Here is a 13684-nt window from a genome sequence, read left to right as displayed (position 1 = left end):
CTTTCTTAAGAACTGACATTTTCTGGTGAGAAAATCATAAGCCTGCTTTTAGGGTTTGTAAATTGTGCATTCCTCCACAGGTCCGTCCTTTATGCCAAGAGGTGGCTGTTTTTTGGTGGGATTTGGGAAAGAGCTTGGATATGTAGGCTGAACTGTCCCCCTATGTGAAGCCCTTTGCAGTAGGACAGTGATTGGGTGGGAAAAGAAGGAGTTGGGCAATGGACTAGAAACCTCCATTTTAACTCTTCTTTGGGCCCCACAAATGTTAGGAGTAGGACTGAGATGTACATTATCAGGTAACAGTGTGGGAAATGCCTGGTAGTGGGAAAATGGTGGAAGCAGAAAGGAGTATATGGGTTTGAGAGAAAATTCTGAAGTAGCTTGGTAGGATTTAATGATCAATTGAATGTGAGGCATAAGAAGAGTAAAGAATTTAAAAAGGCTTGAGTTTCTAGCTTGAGTAATTGTGATGCCATAACAAAATGAATAGTATAGGAGGGTAAACAGGAGTGGAGGAAAGATAATATTGTGATAAAAATTATTTTCTTGCGACTTCAGTATGAATGTGGATTACCAGTGTTCCTTTGGAAAGATGGCAATAAGAGCCAGAAAAAGAGTTACTTAATTATTTTAAAATACGTATTTAAAACTCTCCTCTCAATCCTAATTTACTTTCATATTTGACCACTCACCTATTCTTTCAACATAGTCATGCTTTGTTACTTAGAGCTCTGGTTACAAGGGATAGAAAACTAACTCAATAGCATAAGCATAAGCAAAAATAAGATTTCGTGGCTTACATAATTTAAAGGTCTAGAAATAATGTTGTTTTCAGATCCAGCTTGGTTCGGGGTTTCAAAGGATGTCATTAGGCCCCAACCTTTTTTATCTCTAGTTTCAATTTCCCTTTGGCTGGATTCCATTCTCCTGATGGCTGCTGAGAACATCAGGCTTATGTCCTCACAGTGCCAATCCTTTAGGAAGAGAAAACACTCCTTTCTCTGTCGCTCACAAAACAGGGCAAAATTAACTAGATTGGACCTGATTGGCTAGACTTGTGTCACGTGCCCTTTGCTGATCCAATGACTGTCCTGGAGAATACCATGCTCTAATGGCGCAGGACTGGTCACATGTCTACTCCTGAAGCAAAGAATGGAGTCAACTTCATCTGAAGCACATGCCTGAAAGTAAGAGTGATTGACCAGGGCAATGTTACTAGGAGAATGGGGGAACAGAGCCCAGGCCACATAAACAATGGATGTCCACTAGACTCACCATAACACTAAGTCTTATTTTTTTAAGTGGAAATAATAATTATAAATCTCACTGGGATGTCAGGAAAATTAACTGTAAAGTAAAATTGACAAACCAACTAGACCTTACAGGCACCTTTAGAACATTCCACCCAACAACAGCAGAACATGCTTTTCTCAAATGCACATGGAATATTCTCCAGGATAGACTACAAGCTAGGCCATAAAACAAACTCAATAAATTTTAATGAATGAAAATAATATGAAGTATGTCATCCTACTGTGAAGAAATGAAATTAGAAATTAATATCGAAAGAAATTTGGGAAATATACAAATATGCAGACAGTTCTAAATAACATGTGGATCAAAAATGAAATTAGAAAATACTTTGAGATGAATGAAAATGAAGGCACAGCATGCCAAACTTATGCAATATAACTAAAGCAGTACTCAAAATAAAATTCATAGATAGAAATACCTCTCTTAAAAATGAAGAAAGATCTTAAACTAATAACCTACCATTTCACTTTCTGATACTGGATAAAGAAGAGTAAACTACATTCAAATCAAGCAGAAGGAAGGAAATAATAAATATTACAGTGAAAGTTAATGAACTAGACAATAGAAAAACAATAGAGAAAAATCAGTATAACCAAAAGCTGATTCTTTGAAAAGGTAAAGAAAACTGGCAAACCATTAGCTAGATTGACCAAGAAAAAAAGAGAGAAGACTCAAGTCACTAGAGTCAGAAATGAAAAAGGAGACATTACTATCAACCTTACAGGATATAAAGGATCATAAATTAATAATATGGACAATTGCCTGACAGTAAATTAGATGAATGAAATGGACAAATTATTAGAAAGATCCAAACTACTGAAGCTGACTCCAAAAAAAGTAGACAATATGAATAGACCTGTGACAAGTAAAGAAATTGAATTAGTAATCTGCCCCCAAAGAAAATTATAGGTCCAGATGTCTTCACTGCTGAATTCTACCAAACATTTAAAGAAGAATTAGTACCAACTTTTTCACAAACTCTACCAAGAAATAGAAAAGAGACAAACTACACCACTATAAGATCAGTATGACTCTGAAATCAAAACCAGACAAAACCATCAGAAGAAAAGAAACTATAGACCAATATCTCTTTTAAATGTGGAAGCAGATATCCTCAACAAAATACTAGCAAACTGAATCCAGAAATATATAGAATTATACACCATAAACAAGTGAGATATATTACAGGCAGGCAAGGTTGGTTTAACAAAATAAGTGTAAAACTTACACTCTAAAAACCACAAAATGTTGTTGAAAGAAGTTAAAGATCTAAATAAATGCAAAAACAAGCCATGTTCATGGATTTAAAAATGTAAGATTGTTAAAATGGTAATATTTCCAAACTTATCTACATATTCAGTGCAATCCCTATCTGAATCCCAGCTGATTTATTTGTGGAAATCAACAAGCTGATTTTAAAATTCATATGGAATTGCAAGATACCAAAATAACCAAAACAATTATGAAAAAAAACAAAGACAGGGGTCTCAAACTTGCTGATTTCAAAACTTACTACAATGGTGATCAAGACAGTGTGGTACTGGCATGTAGATCAGTGGTATAGAATTGTAAGCCCCAAAATAAACCATGTGTCTATGGCCAACTGAGTTTTGACAATGGTCCCAAGACCATCAACTAGAGAAAGAATAATATTTTCAACAAATGGTGCTGGGACTACTGGATATCCACATTACAAAATGAAGTTGGACTCTTATTTCACATCATTAACAGAAATTAATTCAAAATGGATCAAAGACCTAAACACAAGAGCTAAATTTTAAAACTCTTAGAATATTGGTGTAAAGCATGACTTCAGATTTGTCAATAAGTTCTTAGATACGATATCAAAAGCATGAGCAACAAAAGAAAAATAGATAAATTGCACTTCATTAAAATTAAAAACTTTTGTGATTCAAGGATCACTACCAAGAAAGTGAAAAGACACAGAATGAGAGAATAAATTTGCAAATCAAATATCTAATAACTGATGTATCTAGAATACATAAAGAATGTGTACAACTCAGTAATTAAAAGACAACACAATTTAAAAATTAGAAAATGATCTGAATTAACATTCTTCCAAAGACAATATACAAATGGCCAATAAGCACATAAGATGCTCAACCTCATTAGTCATCAGGGAACTGCAAATCAAATCTACAATGAAATATTACTTTACATCCACTAGGATGGCTAGAATTAAAAAGTCAGATGATAACAAGTGTTGAAGAACTGGAAAAACAAGAACCTTCATCCATGGCTAGTGGCAATATAAAGGTGTAGCCACTTTGGAAAATATTTTGACATGTCTTCAAATATTCCCTATGACCCAGCAATTGCACTGTTAGATATATACACAAGAGAAATGAAAACATGTCCACACATAAACTTGTACACAGATGTTTAAAACCAAAAGGTGGGAACAACCCAAATGTCCATCACTTGATAAGTGCATAAACAAAATGTAGTATATCTAAACAGTGGAATATTATTTGACAATGAAAATGGATGAGGTATTGATATATGCTACAACATGAATTAACCTTGAAAACAGTGCACTAAGTGAAAGAAGCCTAACACAAAAGACCACATATACATGATTCTATCTAGATTAAATGTCCAAATCTATAAAGACAAAAAAAAAAGTAGTTGTTGCTTAGGGCTGGGGGGGAATGCAAGGACAGGGAGATGATAGCTAAAGGGCACAGGGTTTTTTCAAAAAGTGACAAAAAGCGACAAAAATTGGGTGTTGTGATAGTTGCTTATAACCGTGAATATACCCCAAACAATTGAGTTGGGTACTTTAAATGGATGAAACGTGTGCTATATGATTTATCTCTCAGAAAAAGATGTTTAAAAAAAAATTAAGGCAGTTTGATAGGAACGGAAATAAATGAATAAACAAATAAATACAATTGACACATATTTATGATAAAATGTCCATATTCTCTTTGAGGACAAGAATTGCCAGAGATATTAAGTTATTCTGGAACTAAATAGACAAATAATATTTAGGAATTAAAATTCATAATTTCTTGAAAGCTTAAAAATAAACGGAGTTCCAGCCAATCTAACTGCATGTGATGAGGTAATCCACATTCTCTGGGGCTCAAGTTTCCATGTGAATACTGCTTCCAGTGTAACCTTCCTGGCCTGTCATAGGCCGCTGTCCCCAACTCAGGAACAACTTATCTGATTGGTGAATTTGAAAAAGAAACGAAGCATTTTTTGTCCTGGAGCCCTGCCTGCCTGCAGAGAGGGCAGTTAGTAAGCTTCTTATATCAATCTTTGGCATAGAAGAGGTAAGTTTACTGCTTGAGGCTAAGTTCAGTCCAAGGAGAGAAGGTTTTAAAGACTGACATCGTGGTTTTAAAACATGTCTGCAAATTCCTTGACATTCTTCCCATCAAGATGTGTATTCTATGATCCCTCCCCTTGAACCTGGGTGGGACTTTGTGACTGTCTTAATAAACAGAATGCTGTGGTCGTGGTTCAGCTTGATTCCTGGGGCTGTTAGAAAACCATGCAGCTTCTGTTGGTTTCTCTTGGGACTCTCACTTTGGGACCCTTCAGTCTCTGTGAAAGAAGTCCAGGTGCCCTGAGGTCACCGTATGGATGGGCGTAGGGGAGTAATGTCATTCCAGCCCCAGCTGATGGAGTCTTTCCAGCTCAGTTTCTAGACGTATGCATGCATACTCCCGTTTCCAGCCACTATTTAAGTACAAACACAAGAGAGACCTGAGTGAAACTTACCCTGATAAGCCTGGCCAACTTTCATATCACAAGGAAATAAATGATTACTTCATGTCACTGTTTTGGGTGGCTTATTACACGGCAAGAAGAAGGAGAAAGAAAGAAAAACATCTGGAACATACATGCTCTACACCCTAGGCTTTACTAGTAATGAAGATGGACCTCCTTTTAAATTCCCTTTCTTATTTCTCAATTGGTTACAAACTCAGGAAAGAAAGAAATCTATTTTGTGGCTCCCTAAAACTCCAACTGTAATTGCCCAGTATAAGAATTTCTCCCGCCCCACTCTGTGCGTATGGATGGGCCCTAGGTCTCTGTTTGACTCTCTCTAGTGATTGGAAATGCCTCCTAAAATGTTCAAATCACAATGGCTGTTTCTTAGAATGTTCTTAAGTTTATTAAAAAGCTTCTGTAACAGCACAGAACAAAACTGTTCCATCTTCTACATACACATCTTTCAAACCTTTCATGACAGACATCACATATTTCTCAGTCAATTATCTCAATTTCCTTCCACTTTTCCTCTTATACAAGGTTAAAATAGTGCAATGGCCCTTAAATTCGAGCATGCATCGGAATCATCCAGAGGGCTTGTTACAGCATGGATTCCCGGACCCCATCCTCAGAGTTTCTGATTCAGGAGATCTGTGGCAGGACTGAAGAATTTTCATATCAAACAAGTTCCCATGCACTGCTCATGCTGGGATCCAGGGACCATTCTTTGAAAACCACTGGGCTTGAGATGCATAGGATGGTAGAAAGAGTCTTCAGTGAGAAGTTGAAAGGCGTGGGTTGTCATGCCGGCTGTGCCATCTTCCAAAAAAAAAAAAAAAAAACCCAAAGTTTTCTAACAAAACAAAGATCTCTAATAAAAACTAAGGTCCCTGCCAATATCACACAGTTGTGAGGATGGACAGTGATAACAACGCATAGGTGCTTTGCAAACTGTCTGGGGCTATGTAGACAGGAAATGTGGCTTGAAGAGTTTTGCCTATAGACTCCATCTAAGTGTTAATATCCTTTTTTCAGAGTGGCATGAGAATTCAACAGCACATGACAGCTGAAGACTGTAGCAGAATCCACTAACCCATTTCCTGTTTGCTGCTTCTACAGATTCCTGTTCTTCCCAGAAGTTCTTGTAATCTGGAAATAAAAGTAAATTGTGAACATATACTGAGTGGTTTCCACATGCACATGGAAGAGGTTACATTCCGAAAGGAGAAGAGCTGAGGTGCTTCCTAGCTGGGACGATTAATTGTTCTGAGCCTCAGTTTCCTTTGGGGAAAGGGATAACAATAGCCCTACCTCAAAAGTTGTTGTGAGGATTAAAGAAGTTAATATATGTAAAGCCCTTAGAAACAGGCTTGGCAAGGATTAATTACTGTTGTTATTGTTGTTTCTCCATTTTAAAAATGAGGATTGAGACTTTGAGAGTTTGAGTAATATAACTTAAACTCTCACAGCTGGGAGCTCTCTGCAAGCCTCTCTCCCAGTTAAACAGAGAAATTAGAGCAGGGATGTCAAAATAAAATGTAAAGACCACACCTCTCGCATCATCACCTCTGCTGGTGAAAGGCATTGCTAATTGATCACAGCATTCTGCCCTCCAGAGTCTGGACAGGCTTCATAATCCTCTTGGAGACTGTGCTGTGGTTGGTAAGAGCTGCTTCCGACTCCATGAGACAGACATGTTTGGCCACACTGGAGCAGGAAAACCGAATCCTGGGACACTTTTAGAACACGAAATCGGAAGCACTAAAACCCAGTAATGGAAACCAGGAATTAAAGTCTCAGGCTACCGACTGATGGGGGAAAAATCCTAGTGCTGGCCCCTCTTCTCCTTCTAAATTCATTTCCCTGACTCACAGCCTTCCAGATCTTGGCGCGAAGTCAAAGAAAAGAAAGCCATTTCTACTGCCATTCTACCTTTGGTATATAGGCCAATGGTTTCTTCATCACTTAAAAAAAAAGCTTTGTGTTTCAAAAGACATGCTTCAGTGACTCAATTTTGTCCAAGGCAAACTTCATATTAAATGCTTCCTGATCAGCAGCAGGAACTCCATTAAAACCAAATAAAAAGAAACTCATTTTAAGGATCAAAGAAGATGAAACATTACAGAAATGCCACCATCATATTCAAAGGTCCAGTAGTTCTACATTGTGAGTCCTCGATTCTTTACAATAGTTCTAGAAAAAGTAATTGTTTAATCATGATGAAGACATGGCTATAAGTAATATTAATTAATTTGCCTTGGGCCTACATTTAATTCTTCTACCATACTGAGAAGGGGATTATTATGCATAGTAATGGATAATCTTCAAAGCGATGTTTTAGCATTCCCCCACCCCCTCTCCACCATACCCACACAGGCACTTTCTCTTACCACTGTTCCCTGGCCAGCTTCATAAGTTCTCATTCTAGTCCAGAGCTCAGAACAGAGCTAAGTTCTCCCTGAAGGTGGACACACTTATAATCAGAACTAACATGTATTAAACTCTCAGATGTTCCAGGCAGAGTTTTGTTCATTTAACAAGCACTCAGACAGTGCCTTCTAGGTACCAGCTACTTTTTTTCTAAGCATTTCACAAATACTAACTCATTTCATCCTCACAACAAACCTATAACATTTTACAGAAGAACAAAACTAGGCACAGGAAAGTTAAACAACTTGCCTGAGATCGCACAACTAGAAAGTGGCACAACAATTCCAGGAGGAGCAGGGGTGATAATACAGCATGGTGAAGGTATAATATTAGGTGTTCATGGCTATCTGCAGATGAACTTAGTAATTTTTAGTTAGCCCAACAAGGTAGGCACTGTTAATTCTTTCCATTTTAGAGTTAAAAAGAACCAAGAGTAAAAAAGCTAAGTAACTTGCCCATTACCACACAATTAATATACCCAGTCTCTCAGGGTGCAGAGCAGGCACCTGTACCCAACAGGCTGTACAGGAGAGACATCCACCTCTGTTCGTGCTATGGTTTGTTGCAGACATATTTCCCCTGTTACTGGCTCTCCAGTGAAGGCTTTCTACCACCACCATCATCATCATTGCTGCTACTGCATGGTTATGTGGCTCTTGAATAAACCATTTCAATCATTCAAGCAACCCAACTTCCCACCTCCCGGGTACCACACACAGTTACCCTCAAGGCAAGTCCAGACACAGGAGTCTGTTTGTCTCCCCTCAGGGTGAAGGTTAGTCCTGCAATAGCCAGGACTTAGTCATGCTAACTGCCAGGCGCTCCTCAGAGCACCTCATCAAACCTGCTCAAATATAATTGTTGTACCAAGAAACAGACAGCTTCGTATCGCATAACCCTTAACCTAAGAATCTGCATTTCCCTAGCAATTAAATTTTCTGGCATATACAGCAGGAATAGTCATGTATGGCAGAGTCTGAAACAAATAATTCAGTTAAGTTTAGCCTTAAATTGAAATTGGGGAGAGAGAATTGCGAAACAAAGTGCAACGGAAATACAGTATTAGCTACTCAACCCTTTAATGTATTTACCATTCGGAGAACAGGGAGTTTCTCTGGAGGTGTTGGTAACCAAAACACTTGGATGGTAAGGAATGGGCATAACCAACAAGCTAGGGGGTTGGGCTACCTTTGAGATTCTCTCTCTCTTTTTGATTCACAGAAGTGAAGCAGCAATTCCTGTTCATTTCCTGGCGGCCAACTCCTAGGAGTTGCAAACAAGATGTTTTCTATGGATGCTCTTTATCTTTAGAATCCTCTTCCTTCCTGGACTGGCAACTGCAGAATCGAAATCTCTTGGCCTTCCACAAAGCCTTTTCCAAGGTTTGTCTTTTTAATTGAGCTTCCACTTAAGGATACTTAAGACTCTATTTGTTTACTACAGACAACACCATGAAACTTGGCCATAAAATGGTGCGGGATCCTCTTTTTTTTTCTGATTTTTGAAGAACCAACTCAAGGCTCACTTTAGTAACCACTCCTTCCTCTTGTACTTTTCTATTAAGGATTTTTTCAGACCCTAGAAAAGGTCTTTACAATGATTTGCTTAGGACTTAGTTTTGACTCCCAGAGGAGTTTAGCCCTTTCTAAGAGGAATGCACAGACATAAAGTCTGTGGAAGTCAAAGTCCAATGGTCATGCTAAGCCAAACCTAGGCATCAGTTGTAAGTTCCAACTAATTCCATAGGGGAAAAAATGTTTTTAAACATCCAGGACAAATGAGAAGCCATAAATTAATTTTAAAATATTTTTCATGACTTTAAAAGCCTAGGAAAGTTAGCTGTTTTTTCTAAGCTTGTCTTGCACAAAAAAATTGAAATACTGTTTATATGTCCATATTTGAGAAACCAAGCTGAGCTAAGATCATTAAACTTTTAGGAAAAAAAGATCATATAAACACAAACTTTCCAAAAGCAACATATTTAGTAATGAACGAAGTTTATTTCCACTACTGAAATTCGTTTTATTGTGTGTCCCATTGTCCTAGTAAAACTTTAGTGAGGAAATCAACATGAATGTTAAAATAGGGATATGACATTTTGTGATCTAGCTGGCTCTTATTAACTCTTGATTTGCACATTTCCACAGGGTTCTGTTAGCCAATATTGGCCACTGCCTGCAAAACCATTCATCCCTTTTTCTAAAACCCGTTTATAGCCAGGACGCAGCTTCACACTCACACCGGTTTGTCATCATACTGCTATTTCCCAGCACCTGTCAAAACCCTGCGATGGGCTTGTAAAGCACGAAGGTCACTTGTGGTGATCCAGGAAGGCAGGAAGGCCCCATGATGCTTTCAGATTAGAGTATCCTCTGCACCTTGGCTTCTGTACTCCTGCTTCCTGCCTGCCTGCCCTTGAAGGCGTCCTGGTGGGACCATGGGCTGGAGGATGCCGTTTCCACAACTCACACACTACGAAGACTCCAGTTCTTGGATTTTTGATGACCTCTGGGTCCCTCACTTGCCGACTCCCCACCTCCACCCCTGCTAGCCTTGTGTTTGAAATGACAAGCTGCTGTTTATTTATAGCTCCCTTTCCCACTTTTAAAAGAAACCAGTGGTTAAAGATGTGCCAGGTGGTGCTGTTGATAAACAACAAGTTCTAATACCAGATTTCCTCCTGGGAATTCAGACCCCATTTATTCTGGCTGCTGATCGACATGGGAGGAAACTTGGCTGTGGCTTCGAGACATTTTTCCTTTGGTAGCTCATCTCCAACCCCCACAGAGTGACAGAAACTGGTTGTGCAGGAGTCCCTGGGGCTATTTCTGATAGTGGCCAACAGTTACTCTAATGTTACCCAACTTAGAAAGTTTCTGAGGCCAGGCCACCTCCTCCCTGAGCACCCAGTCTTAGGATGGTAACTACGTGACTCCAGGATTCCCCTGGTCATGCCCCTTTATCTGCCATAGCCAACCAAAATCCATTCTTTAGACCTGCTGCACTTTCCACCAAAACATTTATCTCTGTTCCTGGACATAGTATATGCTCAATAGATAGATTCGAAAGTTGAACGAACTCTATCCATTCTTTTCCAGTTTCACTGATATTCCCTCATTCTAGAATTTGTGCATCAATCCATCAACTGTTTTTCTTATTGCCAAGCTTCATGAGAGACAATGGGGTGCACTGGAGCCTGAAGGTCTGATCAAGATCAGCTTTGCCACTTCTTGATTATGTGGTCTGGGGCCAGCTTCCTTACACGTGTGAGCAAGCACTAATTGAGTGGTTACAGGTCAAGGACTGTGCGAGACACCGGAGATGGAGAAATGAAAGACAAACTGCCTTCCCACAAGCTGCAAAGATCCCACAGCCTAGTGGAGAACGCACAGAAACAACAATTGCTGTATAGTGTGGTGGAGGCATGTGATAGAGATGTCATGGATGCACAGTGAAGGGTCTGAGTCCAGCTGTTGGTGGAAGGGGCAGCAGTCAGGGAAGGCTTTCCAGAGGAAATGACACAACAGCTAGGTCTAGGGTTATGAATTAGCCATTTGGAGAAGAGGAGAAAGGAATTATCTGGCACACAGCACAAAATATGCAAAGTCAAGAAATGTCAGGGGGCTCAGTGTCGGTTTGAAAAATCTGGCGCAAAGAGTTCATATGGAAGAATGGTCGGAGATGATGTTGGAATGCGAGGTAAGCAGCCTGTGTTCTACAACAGGGCGTTTGATTTTTACCCCACAGATCGTGGGGAGCAAATGAAAGATTTAAAAACAGAAGTAGCCTGATCAGTTATGTATTTTAGAATGCTCACTCTAAGGAACAGAAAGCAGTAAAGGGAGTTAAAATGCATTCATTTAACAAATATTTAGTGGCATCTTCTGTGTGCCTGGCACACATTTGGCAGGCAGGGTTTCTGCCAACCAGAGCGTGCAGTCAAGTTTAGAGACAAGAGGAAGACTTGGAGGCCAATATAAGGCAGTGTGAATGAAGAGAAGAATATTGATTTGAGAAATATTTCGAAGGCAGAATTAATAGGACTCAGTGACAGCTTAGCTGGGTAAGGGGAGAAGGGACAGGCAGAGATCTTGGATGACATCCAGGTGTCTAATTTGGGCAATTAGGTATCCAGTGATGACATCCGTACAGTGTTTCTTAACAGAAGTGCCAGTAGCATTTTTGACAGGACAATTCTTGGTGTATGGGACTCTCTTGTGCATTTTTTAATGTTTGACATCCTTGGCTACAATCCACTTAAATGCCAATAGTATTGCCTGGTCGTTGCAACAACAAAAAAGTCCCCTCCTATACCCCCACACCCCCAACACGCACATTTCCAAATACCTCTTGAGAGCCAGAATACAGAAGGAAGAATGGATTGGATTTGGGGAGGAGAAATTAAACCAGTTTAGGGCATGTTGAATTTGCAGTTCTAATCAAAGCCTTCCATATCTGTGGAGCATCCAGTATGTACCATCACCTTTCCCTACTTATTACCAGCCAGACATAGGCAAGTGGAGATGTCAACTTCCTACTCTAGGGACACTGGTACTGCCCTCACCTACAGACCACATGATTGGCCCACCTGCCCAGCCACCACAGAACTCACCTTCTCCCATCAAAACATATTTTTTAAGCAATTACAATTTTCCTTCTTACTACTTCCTTCTCCACATTCTGACAATACCAACATTCCAGAAGTTGTCCAGGGCTAAGAAGAGCTGTGGTCCACCATTACATCTGACATGCTGAGGAGACGTATCAAGGGCAGGTTCAATCTCAGCTTTTTCAATCCTCCAACCTAACTTGGTTCCACAGCTCAGCTCGGTTCACCATAAGCTTCTTTCTTCTGATGACCCATTCAAATGCCCTTGAGCTTGTTCTCACTGTTTCCTTTACACGTGATCTGATATTCCCCTCTGGCTCTGGTATTAGAGCTATAAGAAAGAGATGCTCCCACATCCCACTACAATCTCTATAGGACTCACTTCATTAACTGATGAAGCCAGTGGCATGAATGTAATTGCCCGAGCACATGTGTTAGGTAAAATGGTCCAAGGACAGAACTTTGTGAACACTAACACTGAAGAAAGGAACAGTGGTTTAGGCACCCACAGAAGATGCAAGAAGCAAGAGGCACAGAGCAGAAGGAAAACCAGGAGCTACAAAGGAAAATATCTCATGAAGAAAGGACTGATCCAGTATTAAACATGAAAGGAAAGTCAACTACAATAAAAACTAAAAAGTATTCTGAATTCAACAACGGGGAAGAAATGAGTATCTTTGGTTTACCAGTTGAGATAAATAGATTATGTTGTGTTAACAAATGACCCCACATACCAACAGCTCGTGATATCAGAGGCTTATTTCTTGCTCTCATTATGCGTCCACTATGGATTATTGGCTACTGATCTGTTCAGGTCCTTCTCACTCTAAGATCCAGGCAGAAAGGATAGCCTCCATCTAGAAGGAAAAGATCAACGGAGGAATCACGCAATGAATCTTAGAGCTTCTGCTTGGAAATGTGGCAAACATGATTTTACTCACATTTTATTGCCTCCATCTAAAAGGAAAAGATCAATGGAGGAATCATGCAATGGATCTTAAGGCTTCTGCTTGGAAATGTGGCAAACATGATTTTACTCAAATTTTATTGGCCAAGGCAAGTCATATAGCCAAGCTTGATGTCAAATGAACAAGGATAATCAGAAAGTTGTCTGGTAGAGAGAAGCTGATAAAAAGAAGTTCCACAGGGAGTGACAGAAAACATTTGTCCACAATAACACAGTCTCCCACATTAGGCAAAAGACATGGTGTATATAAAAAATTACTATAGAAGATGTAATTCATTATGGCTTTATCCCCAATTTACCCAATGCAGAGCTATTATTATCATTATTAACCTTCTGTGTCTCCATCATGTCATTCCCATATTCAAGAGCCATTGATCCCTCTATTTTGTTCAACTCAGACCTGAGGCTTGTTTGCATTCAGCTCCTACCATCCCTTTTCCCACGTACAAAGTTACTCATACCACTCTCTATCTCAAGGAACTTTCTCTTTTCCCCCAATCCCTGTCTCTCAGCTCCTTAAGAGCCCACCTCAAAGCCACTCTGCAGAAAGGCATCTTAGATTAAACCAACTCAGCCCTAACAAACTCCTCTGTTGTACAGTATGTCCTATATTATTT

The sequence above is a fragment of the Symphalangus syndactylus genome, chromosome 10 (genome assembly GCF_028878055.3).
Source record: "Symphalangus syndactylus isolate Jambi chromosome 10, NHGRI_mSymSyn1-v2.1_pri, whole genome shotgun sequence".
Classification (NCBI taxonomy): Eukaryota; Metazoa; Chordata; class Mammalia; order Primates; family Hylobatidae; genus Symphalangus; species Symphalangus syndactylus.
Note: the sequence above shows the minus strand (reverse complement) of the source record.